Raw genomic sequence first — 17,064 nt, 5'->3', positions numbered from 1 at the left:
AATTAACAAAATTGAATCACTACATAATTAAATTATTTTTAGACTTTTAGACTTTAGTTTTAGTCTTAGTTTTAAAATTTTATTTTTATTTATTAAATTATTTGTAATTTAATTTTATGATTGGGTTGGGTTGGGTAATTGGGTTGGGTTGAATACTTGGGTTTAGGTGAATAGTGGGCTTATTTATATATTATAATTTTATTTATTAATTTTTTCAGTTAACCGAAAAATTCGGTTAACCGACCGGTTTCGAACCGAATTAACCGTTAACTGAAAAATCAAAAATAATTAACCGACCCCCGACCGAAAAAATTCGGTTAACCGATCGATTAACCGAATTCGGTCGGTTAACCGAATTTTTTCGGTTTTACCAGAATTTTGCACACCCCTAAGTATAATATCATTTAAGAGAATGATGTTAGACACAAGCATCATAGAAAGTTCGCGAACTCTTTAACTTGAGACATTTAAAATTTGAAATGTGGTTGATAAGATATTTATTGTCCTAAAAAATATTTTTCCTCTTAACAACATCACTAATATTTTTGTGATTAAAAGACATATAATGATTTGATAATAATTTTGTTATTTATTTAGAAATTTTCTATCCTATTAATAATTTTTACAATAATTAATATTTTTAAAATATAAATTACATAGCCGTGTAAGTACAATTTGTACTATCAAACATGACATAGGAATTACGATGTAATTGAACTTTGTCGGTTAAACACGTATAGCAAATTACATTTAATTGCAATTACAAAAAATATAATTACTACCCTAATAATTACATTTTCATCCAATTCATTGTGATGTCCAAACAGATATCTTCATAAAAAATTATTATTTCACATAAATTATTGATTAAAACTAACAAATACAATAAAAATGAAAAGCCCAAACTCATAATATTAAAATGAGAAATACCTACCATATAGTTGAAAATGTAACCATTGTGAAATATAAAGATATAAATATAATTTTATAATAATAATAATATATAATAATTGATAAAAATTAAAATACCCAATTTATTAAAATATCAATTAATTGAATTTTTAAAATACCCAAATTACTCAGACGATTTGGAAATACATAATACGCCCAATTTGTCCCTAATTACTCTTAAAAGGAGTTAAAAGAAAAAGTCAGCACTGAACTCAAACTATTTTTTTTTAATTGTATACAAGCTTGGAGGATTATCCGAAAAGAAAGCTAGATATCGATCAAACATTGGCAAAGAAATAGTACAAGAAGACTAAATTCATGGAGACTAGGTTGAAAAAACACATTCATAGTTGTTCAAATGGATTAATCGCCATATTAGGCCTTTTTAAGATTTTATAATTCAATTCTTACTTTGGTCCCTCCAAAAATAATATTTTATTTCGACCCATTTAATAGAAATTTCTGACTTTGCCCTTGTAGTTAACAGAAATATCAGACAAATTGATAAAAGGGAAGCTAGTTGTAAGCAATGAGCAACATGTGCTAAGATCTAATGGTCAAAGAGAAAACAAACTGATGTAATGACATTGTAACACCCCTTACCTGAGACCGTTGCCGGAGTCGAGCACGAGGCATTACTTATCTTATCTTACTAATTCGAAGCATAAAAACTTGTTTTAAAAATTAATTTCACTATTTACAGCAATCTGTCCAATCGCGCAGCAGTTACTAAATTAATTATAACTCGAGCTACGGAACTCGAAATTTAACTCCGTAAATTTTCCCTGAAACTAGACTCATATATCTTCCTACCATAAAATTTTTAGAATATTTGGCTCATCCAATTAGTACAGTTTATTAGTTAAAGTCTCCCATGTTTCACCAATCGACTGCCCTGACCTCTTGTCACTAAAAATAAAATTTCTCATTGTGGGATTTTCATATAGTGCTACCGCTTGTTTCTACAGAAAATAGACTCAATAATGATTCTATACATATGAAATACAACTCATAACTATTTTTGTACTATTTTTAGTGATTTTCTAAACTCAGAACAGGGGACTCCAAAAACAGTTCTGACCCTGTCTCACTAAAATTCACATACCTTAAAATATAAAATTCCTTTTGCTAAACCTTTATTTTTCCATGAAAATAGACTCAACAAGCTTTAATTCCATATATCATTCACCCTCTAATTCATTTTATACCATCCTAGGTGATTTTTCAAAGTCACGTCACTGTACTGCCTGAATGTTGTTTCTCTACAAAATTTTACCCATTTCATGATTTCCATGCATAATTTATCACCTAAACTCTTATAACAACAAACACCTTCATACTTAAACCATTTTTAATAATCATTCATCATCAAATACTTACACCTCATTCTTTAGCAAAATCATAATTACAAACGTGCAAAATAACTAAATCCCTATACATGCCATAACTCAAACGAGTTTCATCATAAAATACCGAGAAGTTGTGGTTGATAGTGTGGACGATCTCCGACTTCTTTAGTATCCTTGAAGTAGCCTTGCAATACTATAAGAGAAAGAGAAAAAAAATAAAAGAAGTAAGCATTAAACTTAGTAAGTTTACTAGCAAATAAATAACAACATTAAACACAAATAATTAAACTCAAGTGTCTATATCTCTAGTTTACTCTTTAGTTAATCTCATTCTAGTTTTCTAATCTCATTCTAGTTTTCTTGCTTGTTTACTTAGTTAACTCGTGATCATAACTTACTCTTCCCTTACTGAAATGTTGAGTATCATTTGATAATATAACAAATTCTTAACTCTTTATAACTTACCTGAGCTTGTCATTTATGCTCTTAATTGAACTTTCATGAACATGATTCGTTTACTAGCCCGTTGAGCTACATTGGAATAATAAGGATACTCGGGTCTCTCTAATAAAAACATGCCAAAGCCATGTCCCAGACATGATCTTACATGGGATGTTCTCATGTCGGTGCCCATGCCATGTCCCAGACATGGCCTTACGGGGGACCTCTCATCTCGGTGCCAACGCCATGTCCCAGACATGGTCTTACATGGGACCTCTAATCTCGGTGCCAATGCCATATCCCAGACATGGTCTTACATGAGACCTCTCATCTCGGTGCCAATACCGTGTCCCAGACATGGTCTTACATGTGACATCTTTACCTAAATGTCATGACATTCGTATCCAGTACCATCCTTATGTATCAACGAGACTATTTAATTTTAATTCTCTATCATTTCATGCTTGGACCATCATCAAATAAATTCATGAAATAAATTCATAGTTGTTGGAAAATAGCAGCATTAATAAAAATTATTGAAATATCATATTTATTTACCGTAAACTTACTTATGTACATTAGGGATTTTTATCGATTATGTCAACTTACTCATTTTCGCTTAAAATCGGCTAGCAAAAGTTGTTTAACATAATTTCTAACTTCATATTCTATCATAAAACATCAAAATAAACACTTTTCACCTATAAGTATTTTTCCAAATATAAACCCTAAGTTAAATTATTGCTAGAATAAGCTAGATTAAGCTACCGGGACATAAAAAACGTAAAGAACATTAAAAACGGGGCTTGGGATCACTTACTATGGAGCTTGAAAGCTTGAAAACCCTAACTATGGCTTCCCCCCTTCCTGATTTCGTCCAAATGAAGAAGATGAACATAATTTGCCATCTTTTTCCCTTTTAATTCATTTTAATTACTAGATTACCAAATTGCCCCTAACTTAAAAATTTCCTATTTCACTTATCTCCTGTCCATTTTTGTCTAACAACTTAACCAATGATATAATTACCATATAAAGACCTCCAATTTAAAGTTTCATAATACACCTCTAACATGTAGAACTCAACTTTTGCACTTTTTACAATTTAGTCCTTTTGACTAAATTGAGTGCCCAAACGTCAAAATTTTCGAACGAAATTTTCATGAAATCATTTTGTGAAATCATAGACCATAAAAATATAAGAAAAATAAAATTTTCCTCATCGAATTTATGGTCTCAAAACCACTGTTCCGATAATCTTAAATTTGGGCCATTACAGACATTTTGAAATCTGGTAGCATGCATTGCTTAGAAAACATAAGGAATAGACTTTACTCACATTTTGGTGGGAAGGGCATAATGGCTTGGAAACATAGTTACCCTAGTGATTACAAACTTAATATAAGATAGCACTAGTAAGCTATTGTTGTTGTTATCACGCGTAGGTTGTGCTAAAGTTTTGTGCAGCTGATCCGTGAATAGTTGCATTTGCCCTTCCAAGTCACAACCACTATTGATGTTACCCCCTTATGTGGTTTATTTTGTTAGCTCTTAGAGGAAAATTACATGTACGTGTTTAAGTTTGACGTTAAGACCATATGTTTGTGTATAAGATTTTACTAGGATTACTTTAGTGTGGTACCTCTGTTTTTGTTAGAATGTATGGTATTAGAATTAAGTGATCCGAATCATTATTTAAATAAAATAAAGTCGTAAAATAAAATAAAAGTAAAATCTATATGGAACTACACTTCTTTTATTTTATTTTAGAATAAGGTTTTTAAACATTATTAAACTCTATCTATTTGATATTAATTAGAATAAGGTATTTCAATCTTACTACACTCCTATTAGAATATGGTATTACAAGTCTATAAATAGACATAATCTACTCATTTTCTAATCATTCGAATTCGACATAATGAATTTTCTTCTCCTCTGCCCGTGGTTTTTTTCTCGAAAGGGTTTCCACATAAAAATATGTTTGTTCTTTATTTTTATTTCTTTTTTTCTTTGCGATATATTGTCATTACCGACATTCTATTATTTTTACAAATTGGTATCAGAGCTTTCGGGTTATTCATCTCAATCACAGTAATGACGTCTTTGAAGTATGAAATTTCGCTGTTGAATCGCAACACCAGATTTGCGTTGTGGCAGATTAAGATGCAAGCAGTTCTTGCGCAAATGGATCTGAAGGATGCGCTGCTAGGGATAGATAAGATGCCTTCGACATTAACAGATGAAGAGAAGAAGCGTAAGGATCGAAAAGCATTAACACAATTACAGCTGCATTTTTCTAACGAAATTTTACAGGATGTAATGAATAAGAAGACCGTCGCTGCATTATGGAAGAGGCAAGAACAAATATGCATGTCGAAAACTCTAACCAACAAGTTGCATATGAAGCAGCGCATTCATGCTCATTGTTTGGAGGAAGATGCGTATGTGCACAAACATTTAAAGGTGTTTAAAGAAATTCTCTCAAACTTGGAGGCTATGGAGGTTCAAAATGATAAGTAAGATCTAGGGTTGATTCTACTTTTTTCGTTGCCCCCCGTCTTATTCAACCTTTAGAGACATAATTTTATATAACCGCAAGTCTCTCACAGTTGATAAGGTTTATGATTCTTTGACCTCGTATGATAAGATGAAACATATTATGGTTAAACCCGACTCTCAAAAAGAGGGTCTCATTGTTCGCGAGAAATAAGATCAGAATGCTGATGATGATCGTGAAAGGACACAAGAACGGAATCCTCACGGTAAATTTATGGGTAGATCGAAGTCTGCAAACAGAGGTAAATCTTGTAACTTCTGCAATAAAAAAGAACACATTAAATCTGAGTGCTATAAGTTGAAAAACAAGATCAAAAGTGAGGTTGCGAATCAAAAGGGAAAACAACCAAAAAAATCTAATGAAGCTGATGTTGTATAAGACTACAACGATGGTGAACTTCTAGTTGCTTCTATCAACAGTTCTAAAGTGAGCAAAAAGTAGATCCTTAATTTGGACTGCACTTTCCACATGAGTCTCAATCGGGATTAGTTTACAATTTACGAAACAATGTCTGAAGGTGTTGTTTTGATGGGAAATAATATTTCGTGTAAAATTACAGGTGTTGGAACGATTAAAGTTAAGATGCTTGACGAAGTTGTCAGAACACTTAGTGGCGTGTGACATGTTTCAGAATTGTAAAGAAATTTAATTTCGTTAAGTACTATTGATTCAAAATGGTACAGATACATAGCAAAAAGTGGGGTTTTGAAAATTTCCAAAGGTTCCCTTGTTGTGATGAAAGGGCAGAGAAAGACTGTCAAGTTATATGTTTTGCAGGGTTCTATTGTTACTGGTGATACAACTGTTGCTTCCTCTTCCTTTTCAGATGATGATATTACTAAACTTTAGCATATGCACCTAAGGCATATGAGTGAGAATGACATGGTAGAATTGAGCAAAAGAGGACTTATTGATTGGCAAGGAATTTGCAAACTAAAATTCTGTAAGTACTGTGGTTTTGGAAAGCAAAAGAGAGTTCGATTCACCAGAGGGATCCATAAAACGAAGGGAACATTAGAGTATATTCATTCTAATCTGTGGGGCTCATCTAGAATGCCTTCGAGATGCGGAGCTAATTATATGCTAACTTTATTGATGATTTTTTCAGAAAAGTTTGGGCATAATTCTTGAAGCAGAAAAGCGATGTGTTTTTCGCATTTAAGTCTTGAAAAACTATGATTGAAAAATAGATTGGAAAATAAATAAAATACCTCCGCATAAACAATGGCTTAGAGTTTTGTTTTGAGGAGTTTAATAAATTGTGCAAGTTAAAAGGGATCGTAAAACACTTTACAGCTCGTCATACTCCACAGCAAAATAGCGTTGCAAAATAAATGAACAGAATGATCATAGAGAAGGTCCGATGTCTGTTTTCAAATGTCAACTTTCCAAAGTCGTTTTGGGCCGAAGTAACCTCTACTGCATGTTTTTTTATCAACCGATCTCCATTCGTTGCCATTGAGAAAAAGACTCCACAAGAGGTATGGTCTGGTAATCTTGCTGACTTTTTTGAATTAAAGATCTTTAGAAGTCATGCGTATGCTCATGTTGATAATGGAAAATTTGAATCGAGATCCATTAAATCTGTTTTTCTTGGTTATAAAGCTTATGTAAAAGGGTATAAGTTATGGTGTACTGAAAATAGAAAAGTTATGATTATGAGAGATATTGTTTTTAATGAAACTGCTATGCTACCTAACTTATCCTTTAAAGACTCTTCCAATAAAGAAAATCAAAAGCAGGTGGAGCACCAGATTAATCTAGAATCTACAACAGAGTCAACCCCTTAAGTCAGTTCAAAAATTCAGAATAGAGTTGCTTCTTCACCATAGTACTCTATCGCCAAAAACAAAACTAGAAGAGAAATTAAACCTGCAAAGAAGTATGTCGAGGCTGATATAGTTGCTTATGCTTTAAATGTGGCTGAAGATAGATGCAAACCAATAACTATCTAATTATTCTGAGGCAGTTAGGTGTGAATACACAAAAAAGTCGATGTTTGCTATTCAAGAGGAGATGGAATCACTCTACAAAAATAGAACATATGATATTGTGAAACTTCCTAAAGGTAAAAATATTTTTCGTTGTAAATAGGTGTTTAAAAAGAAAGAAGGTACTCAAGGAATTGAAGAAACCAGATATAAAGCAAGGCTTGTTGCAAAGGCTTACATTCAAATTCCATGAGTGGACTTCACAAATGTGTTCTCCCCACTTGTGAAACATGATTCGATTCGAGTTTTGCTTGGTATTGTTGCCATACATGATTTGAAGCTTAAGCAGTTAGATCTAAAAACAGCATTTTTGCATAGAGAACTTGAGGAGGATATCTACATGCAACAACCAGAGGGTTTTATAGTTTTAAAAAAAGAGGACTATGTTTGCTTGCTGAAAAAGTCCCTTTACGGTTTGAAACAGTCATCAAGACAGTGGTACAAGAGGTTTGATTCCTTTATGAAATCTCATGATTTTAAAAGAAGTAGCTTTAACAGTTGTGTTTACGTTAAGAAAAATAGTGATGGTTCTTTTGCGTATCTACTCCTTTATGTTGATGACATGTTGATAGCAACGAAAGATAAATGAGAGATAAAAAAAAGGTTAAAGCCTAACTAAATGAAGAATTTGAGATGAAAGATTTGAGACCAGCAAAGAAGATACTTGGTATGGAGATTTTCAGTGATTGAAAAGCAAGTAAATTATACCTAAGTCAAAAGGGGTATATTGAGAAAGTTCTTTGCAGGTTAAATATGCAGAGTGCTAAGCCTGTTAGTACTCATTTAACAGCCAATTTCAAACTTTCATTGGCTTTATCTCCACAATTAGATGATGAGATTGAGTACATGTCACATGTTCCATACTCTAGTGTAGTGAGATCTCTCATGTATGCTATGGTTTGTTCACGTCCAGATTTATCATATGCAGTCAGTGCAGTTAGCAAATACATGGCGAATCCCAGTAAAGAATATTGGAAAACAGTTCAGTGGATTTTAAGATACTTACGAGGTACTACTGATGTTTACTTACAGTTTGGAAGAACTAGAGATTGAGTCATTGGGTATGTTGATGCTGATTTTCCTGGAGACCTTGATAGAAGAAGATCTCTCACAAGTTATGTCTTTACAATCGGAGGTTGTCCAATCAGTTGGAAAACCACTTTGCAAACTACAGTTGCTTTGTCTACCACTGAAGTTGAGTACATGGCGATTACTGAGGCTTGTAAAGAAGCTATTTGGTTGAAGAGACTCTTTAGGAACTCAATGAAGACCTTCAAATTAGTACAGTATTTTGTGACAGTCAAAGTGCCATCTTCCTTACAAAAGATCAAATGTTTCATGAGAGAACAAAACACATTGATGTTCGGTATCATTTTATTTGTGATATTATTGCTCGTGGTGATATTGTTGTGAGCAAAATTAGTACTCATGAAAATTCTGCAGATATGATGACTAAGTCACTTCTTATAACTAAGTTTGAGTATTGCTTAGACTTGATTGGTGTTAATTGTTGAAGTTAAACCTTTAAAGGGTTTTATGAAAGAGGTGGATAACTTGTTCGTTAAGAGTTTGCGATGAAGAACTTGTTCATTGATAATTCGTGTCAAGGTGGAGATTGTTAGAATTAAGTGACCCGAATCATTATTTAAATAAAATACAGTGGTAAAATAAAATAGAAGTAAAATCTATATAGAACTACACTTCTTTTATTTTATTTTAGAATAAAGTTTTTTAAACCTTATTAAACTCCATCTATTTGATATTTATTAGAATAAGGTGTTTCAATCTGACTACACTCCTATTAGAATATGGTTTTACAAGCCTATAAATAGACGTAGTCTACTTCTCTTGTAATCATTCAAATTCGACATAGTGAATTTTCTTCTCCTCTACTTGTGGATTTTTTCCGAAAGGATTTCTATCTAAAAATCTGTGTGTTATTTATTTTTATTTCTTTTTTTCTTTACGATATATTGTCATTACAGACATTCTATTATGTTTACATATGGTTATTTGTAAAGTAGAGTTAGTATGCTAAATAGTAAATAATAAACTTGATATCTGATAGATTGTTCCTGGAATTGAATAGGCCTTTTGTTTGATTGTGTATTGAGTAAATGAGTTACCTTTTAAAGAGACTTCCTTAGGTAGTTGATTGTTCCTAAGATTCAAAGGGTTTTCTTAAAAGGTAGGCAACCAAGGGAAACCTGACTGATGCGGTACTACACTCAAGGTATTAGAACCCATTGCAAAGGTATTAGTACCTTCAAACGTGGAAGCCAAATTAGTGAAATAGGAGAGTCAAGTCTAGATACCTTAACCCCAAGTATGGATATTGTACTCTTGAATATTAGTATCTAGCTTGAGGGTATAGATACTTCTAAACATAGAACCTAAATAGGAAAAACAAGGGAAATTGGTATGGATACCTTGATACCTTCCAATGTTAAGCATCAATACCGTACCTAAGGGTACTGATAATTCTAGCATAAATTGGATAGTTTCAGAATTTAGTTCCAAAGTGTTTAGTTTGTTCATTTCTTTTCAACCAGTATAACTCTTATTATCGTTAGAATATCGTAAAGTCAATAGTATTACCAAGGATGCCTCTAGTCATCGGTTGTAGCACCACCAGATAGAGGTCGTCGCTGATTCGGGATAAGGGTGTTATATTCGCAATTAAGAAGCAAAAATGGAAATCAACTTTCAAAATACTGTTGCACATGTGAACATAAAGACAAAGTCAATGGAGAACTCTCCATCTTAAGGAGACATTACTGACAGCAAGTAAGCTCGACACTAAAGTAAAGCTGCTTGAATAGGATAAGCAAGTTATGCAACTACTTTAAGGAAGAAAACAACAATGGCATTGGAAGTACGAGCTGGTGATTGAAGACATAAAGAATCCAAGGCACCCTGTTCAAATGATGATACATTCGCAACATCATTCACTTCCGATGAAGGAAACAAAGCAGTTGGCCACTGTAGTCTCTAAGAGCTAGTTTATGGAAAATTGTTTTTGAAAAGTTTGGTAATATTCATTATAGCTGTCAAAAAATGTTTTTGAAAAAAATACAATCGACGTTGAAAAGAAATTTAGAAACCATTCTATCAAATACAATAATGGTTAAAATACAAACCATTCACAAGTTTAGGCACTCTTAGAAATAAATTATCATCACAAGACAATATACAAACTTAATATAGAGCATTTGTGCTTTGGTTAGGTTCTAACCATACAAATATTAACCCAAGTTCATAATTGGCACTGTACATAATCAAAGTAAAAAAAAATAAAAATCGGAACAACGAAATTTTCCAAGAAAAATAATATTTGTTTTAGAAGAGAGAAGAAAACCCAAGTTCTAAATGAGTAATGTTGCATCAGAACTTTAAAAATAAGTTGAAAGAGAGTGAGACTTTTTTTTTTTCTCCTCAAAATTACCATATTATAATTTGGAAATCAAACTGGCAAGGACCATGAATCTTTGCTTCAAAAATCTAGACACAAAAGGGGTCTAGAACAACGAAAATCGCAGCACAGATAACTTAAATTGTCTAGCTTACTTATTGACATAGATCTTCAAGGCTTGTCTGTTCCTCTTCTTGACACCAGACTTGGCAACTTTCAGACTCCTATGCACAACGCTCAGCCTTGCAAGGGCTGCTTTGGTTAGATGGGAGGAGGCTGACGAGAGACGAGAGGGTCTGAGTTAGAGTGACTTGATACACTCTGAAAGATGGGCAGATTGAGTAAGCTGGAGGCGCAACGGCCAACAGACGATTTTTTTAGAGTTCAGAAAAGGGAGAAATGAGAAAGAAATCGATGGAGGCAGGTTAGTAGGAGGGGTTTTGAGTATGTGCGCCTGCATGCGTGTTTTAGGGATTAGATTTTTTTTTTTTTTTTAAATTGTATAATATTTGGTAAATTGTATTAAATGGGCTTGGGTTGTGTTTTCTATTTAGATTTGGATATATGATAATGTTTATTTTTGGGTTTGGACTTGGTTGGGTAATATATTAGATTTGAGTTTGGTATATAAATTAAAGTCGGTTTTGTCAGTTAAAATATTTTCAAATTCAAAGCCGTAATCGATTATTATAATTAAATTATCGGTTTGATCAATTTCACTCTTATTTTTATATTTTATTCTCTTAAATTTTATTTAGCTGATTTTAAATCATATTCTTTTCTACAGCAAACTTAATTCAACAATGGGATAAATCATTAAAATCTTTAAAATTGCATTTATCCCTTTTTTATTAGATCGATGCACTTAAATTACTTTAAACTAATATTTATATAGTTAAAATAATATTATAATACAAATTTAATTTATAATGTGATATAATTATATTTTTTACATATCATTTTATCAATTGTTGTATATAAGTCCAAAAAAAAATTATTGCATACAAGTATGTAAGGGAGGGCAAGATAGATTTTTTCTTTTGGAAGACAGGTAAGGAGTGGTCATGGTAATTGCTTGTCCAGCCTTGTCCACTATATAAAAATGACCATTTTATTTTTGTATATATAACTATTAAAGTGGCTAAAAAGGTAATAATGTAGTATAAAAAAATTAATATATTTTGTGTTTAAATATTTTTCTAAATAATTATGTATAAATAATTATTAATTTTAAAAATATTGTAAATATTAAAGATAAGTAATAAAAATTAAATTAAAATAAAGCAAGGTAGGGCAATGATGGATGCATTTGACATCTACAAAGGTGATAACTATTTTCAAGATTACACATCCATAGTGAAATAAGGCAAGTGGTAGAGCATAATGTGTCAACTGTGGAGTAGTGGTGGATTTTTTTCATAATTTTTATGATTTTTTCAACTTTAGAGAATATCTTAACTCATATATCTTTTTCAGTAGTTTCAATTGTAATTACAATTCATTTTTTAACATTATTCTTATTAGTAGATGAAGTCGTAGGACTATATGATTCATCAGAAAAGGGCATGATAGTCACCTTTTTCTGTATAACAGGATTATTAGTCACTCGTTGGATTTATTCAAGACATTTCCCATTAAGTGATTTATATGAATCATTAATCTTTCTTTCATGGGGTTTCTCCCTTATTCATATGGTTTATTATTTAAAATTTAAAAAGCGCAAAAATAATTTAAGTGCAATAACCGCACCAAGTGCTATTTTTACCCAAGGCATTGCCACTTCGGGTCTTTTAACCAAAATGCATCAATCCGTAATATTAGCACCTGCTCTCCAATTCTAGTGGTTACTGATGCACGTAAGTATGATGGTATTAGGCTATGCAGCTCTTTTATGTGGATCATTATTATCAGTAGCTTTTCTAGTCATTGCATTTCAAAAGGCCATAAAGATTATTGGTGAAAACAAGCCATTGTCATATCCATAAATAAGTAATTTATGGATGTTTAATACTTATTATACAATATTGAAATTATAATGTGCATTCTTTTATAAATGATATGGAGCCTAAATATTAAATGGGTAGTTGATTTTATGATTATTTATAATATATACAATTATGTAATTAAAATGTATATTTTTATATTAACGGTAGGTAGTGTTAAACTCTAAACATGCAATACATACATTTTGTTTAGAATTCTTATAGTTAAATTGTTAGGTATATTTAAATTGTTAGGTTTAATTTGTTTGAGTAGTTAATTGACTACTTTATTAATTCACATTTATTTATTATTAATTATAAATAAATTTGATTTGAAATTAATTTTTGTTTAATTTTATAGTATTTCGCAAATACAAATTCGGATATTTACAAATTTAACATAAAAATATTAAATTTAATTATTTATAGATTTGAAAATAATACTCAAATCAAAGTTTTAAGTAAAATTCGGATGATACAAAAATTACATAGATTCAAACTTATTGTGGTTACTACTGTTCCACCGCAAATATCCAAAGAGCTTCCTACAATGCGATCGTACAAAAAAAAAACATGTTGAACGTGTCGAAAAGCAGGTTGAGGAGAATCCAAATGAGAAGTGTATGTTTCAAAATTTGGTGAAGGAGAAACATTGTTAAGAGGGTGAGGCAATTTGGTGAAGGAGAAACATTGTTAAGAGGGTGAGGCAATCTGGTAATGACGATAAGATAAGATAGGGGCCGGGGACTAGTAAATATCGTGGGGCTCGGTTGTTCACCAGTTTTCGAAGGCATGTGAAAGTGTGATTATCAAAACAGGGAATCTAATGTGGCCGGTTCCCGAGACTCTTTCATGATAAAGGCAAAGGCAAGGGAGCAGCCTCTTTATTTATTTTGCTTTAAAATTTTTTTATGGAAAGGGCAAGGAAAACAGCAAATACAGCTCACTTCCCGACCCACCACCAAACCATCATCATTTATTTATTTGATCAAAACCCTAGGCCGCTATTAGTATTTAACCCTTGGCTACCACCATCTTCTTTTTATTATTGAAGATAACCAAAGGCCTCGGTAGGTAGGGTTGTTTACTCTTGGGGGTCTCCTTGGTTCACACCAGGAGCGTCTCCGAGGCTTCAAGTTTTGGGTTTTAAGATCTACTTAGCACTCAGACCATCTTGTAGGTGAAGTCGGGTTAAAGTATGGTCTGGCTTTTGCTTTAAAGGGTCTTGGATCTGTTCCGAGTTTTTTGTATTTTAGTCTAGTTTCATGGATTTGCTTTTGTGATGGAAAAAAAATGTTTGGCTTTTTTCTCTAGTGGGGTTGAGAGATCACATCTTCTCATCTTAACTAAAGATTGATCGTTTACTCAAATAGCTGTGTACTTTCGGTTTTCCAGTTTATAGGGGAAAAGAAAAGATGTGTTTTGCTTTTGCTTTTAATCTTGCTTCTGTATTTTCTTCCCGTTTATGGTAAGTTGTCTAGGGTTAGGGTAAGTGTTTGTTTAAAGTCGTCAGGTTTTAGTGAATAAATATGGCTATTAGGAAGAAGAAAAAGAAGAAAATCAGCCCAAGTATTTAGATGTAATCCAAAGTAAGAAGGTGGGGGGTTAGGAATGGAGCTCCTTGAAGTCCAATAGAGGTTCTTGCTGGGTTTATTGAGCTGCTTGGCTATGGATCCCACAGTCCTATCCCATGTTGGGGGGGATAGGCTTGCGGCTTCCATATCTCAGGAGCTTCATTACCTTTAAAGTTAGATCCTTGTTTGGATTGAAGGGAGCTCTACATCTTTCTCCTTTCTCACTTCATCTTCTAGCCAAAGATTGATGTGATCTTATAATGCTACACTTTTATCTTCTTTTGTTGCTGTTGACTCTTTTTCTTTTTCATGGATCTGTGAAGTTTAGGGTTTGATTGTAAATTATTTTGCCTTGTGGGGTTTATTGTGAATTAATAGTTGCATACTGTTGTGAATGGTTGGATGGATCTTGAATTTCTTGTTACTTCTTTTGGTTTCCATTATTAATTTTGGCAGAGCGTTGCTGAGACTGCAGATGTTTACACAGGATAAAGCAAGTGAAAGCCAAAACGAGATGTCAGAAAGTAAATCTTGTGGTCATTTTCTTAGATTCTGCTGCTGCTGCTGCGCTGCTTTCAAAATTCATTTTTTAATGTAATAATAAAATAAAAGGCATGAATTATTGAACCTTTCCATTTTCTTTTAAATCTTGAAGGTATCCTGTCTTCTTTTTTGTTATGCATAGGTTTATCTTGTCCAAGTGGTGGATTTGTAAAGTTGTGTTAATATGCATGACAGGGATAATTTTAATTATCTTAAGACATTATTGATCTTGGTCGAGGCTGGGCACCTAAACAATAAAAAGATAAGAGGAAATTAGGTATAAGTTGTGGAACTGAAGCTTTTGAGATATAGGGTTAGCCGGTTAGGGTAAAAAGTTATGGATGTCGTTTTCACGTTTATTTTACAATATTATGTATTTTTAGAAGTTATTGTTACGTCCGTGTTTGGGTTTTGTTCTGATTCATACAAAAAGTTAATTGTTATATTATTTTTATAACATCAATTTATATTTACCAAAAAAAATAAAATTTATTTATTTGGCTGTTATTATTTTATTTTTAAATGATGTTTTAGTAAAAATTAAAATATTATTTATGATATGATGTAAAAAAGGAAATGATTTATATTTATTGTTTTATAAAGGAAATAAGTTTTTGGTGATTTTATAATATTTATTGTTTTATAGATTTTTATCATATTTTTAATCATTTAATAATATTTCAGTAGTTTTTATGATATTATATAATTATGGTAATTTTGTTTATTTTAAAATTTGAATTTCAAATCTAAAACTCCTAATTTTGAATTTTGAACCTTGAATTTTGAATTATTTGAGGTTTAAGTTTTGAATTTTGGTTTGAGATTTAGGATGAGTTTGGAGTTCAAAGTTTAGAGTTCGGGTTTAAAGGTTGATGTTTGGGTTTTGAATAAAAAAATTGTTGAAATGTCATTAAATAATTAAAAATAAGAATAGATTATATGATTAAAAGTTCATAAAATAATTTTTACTCGTAATTTATTTTATTAGCAACAATGCATAATATTATTTATCGTTGGTATATGATGTAAAATTATATAGTTGATGATACATTAAATACAAATTTTGTATATTTTATGTTTATAAACAAAATTTATTTAGTTTCTGAAATTGGAATGAAATGAAAGCACTTATTTATTATTTATTGAAACGAGTAAAGGGAAAATTTTCAAAATATGCTTTCTTAGCATTAACTCAACAATAACGATCGTCGAGTTTTATGGGTTGCCAAATCAATAAATTTATGGGTACACAGAAGTTTGGCATGTTAGTAAGGGAGTACATGATATCATGCATAATAACTTAATAACGTAAAATTGTTAAGTTTAGGGTTATAAATTTTGACAAATTTATGATGCATATATGGTTCAAATAATTGTGATTAATATGATAGAAGTCGATTCTAATAAATGTCAATTTTCATTCTATAAATATCTCTTTTATTCATTTTTTCTCATCCACATTCTTCAAATACTCTCATAGTTATTATGTCCTGAATATGATAAAATTTCGAGTTTACGTTTTTACTGTAATTATCTTCTTCTTTTTTTCAGATTTTTGAAGTTGTAAAATAAATAGTTTGTGATTTTGAAACCATTGGTAAATTGAACTCACCTGTTTGATAAAACTTAAAGTTTTCCTATCATGATGATTGCATAAAGCAATGCTTGAAGGATGTTGATTTGTACGGGGTCTCTAAAATGGAAAAGTGGAGGTCGAAAGCTTTTTACCTTTCAATTGCTTTGAAACAAAACAATTATCAGTTTGAAAGATGTTGTATTAATAAATATATGCATAAATAACAAATAAGTTCTATATATATAGATATTTATAATGATAAATTAAAAAAATTATTAGTAAAATACATAATGTGGAACAACGTGTAGCAGTTATGGATATAATTTACTCCTATGAATGTGGTATTTTAACATCCATACAATAATAGAGCAATAATAGATAAGGCAATCTTCATTCCTACTTACTTCGTTGTGATCTGTAGTAAAATTGTCAATTTAGCTAAACCCTTTTAAAAGTTATATTTTAATGTTGAAAAATGAATAATGTTTTAAAATTTTATATTATAAGAATATTTTATAATTAAATTTAAAATTTAAAAAATATTTTTATTATTTAGATCGAATCTAGTGGGATGCTTGGCCCTGAATAGGTTTAGCTGGCACCACTCACTTTCAATCATCTTTGATCTCCATGCTCTTTCCTCTCTTTTATTCTATTTGTCTTATCTATCTTCACTTTGTAAATT

General features: G+C 31.3%; 1 long non-coding RNA gene across 1 annotated transcript; it reads right to left on the bottom strand.

The window, feature by feature from the left end:
- Window positions 1-2,288: 2,288 nt before the first annotated feature.
- On the bottom strand, window positions 2,289-11,183 carry LOC105800069 (uncharacterized). Its single transcript, XR_008188623.1, has 2 exons — window positions 10,860-11,183; window positions 2,289-2,493 (listed from the first exon to the last, which is right to left on the bottom strand). It is a non-coding gene; the product is annotated as an uncharacterized LOC105800069 (long non-coding RNA).
- Between the last annotated feature and the right edge of the window lie 5,881 nt (window positions 11,184-17,064).

The sequence above is a fragment of the Gossypium raimondii genome, chromosome 9 (assembly GCF_025698545.1).
Source record: "Gossypium raimondii isolate GPD5lz chromosome 9, ASM2569854v1, whole genome shotgun sequence".
Classification (NCBI taxonomy): Eukaryota; Viridiplantae; Streptophyta; class Magnoliopsida; order Malvales; family Malvaceae; genus Gossypium; species Gossypium raimondii.
Note: the sequence above shows the minus strand (reverse complement) of the source record. Positions and strands in the feature narration are given on the sequence as shown.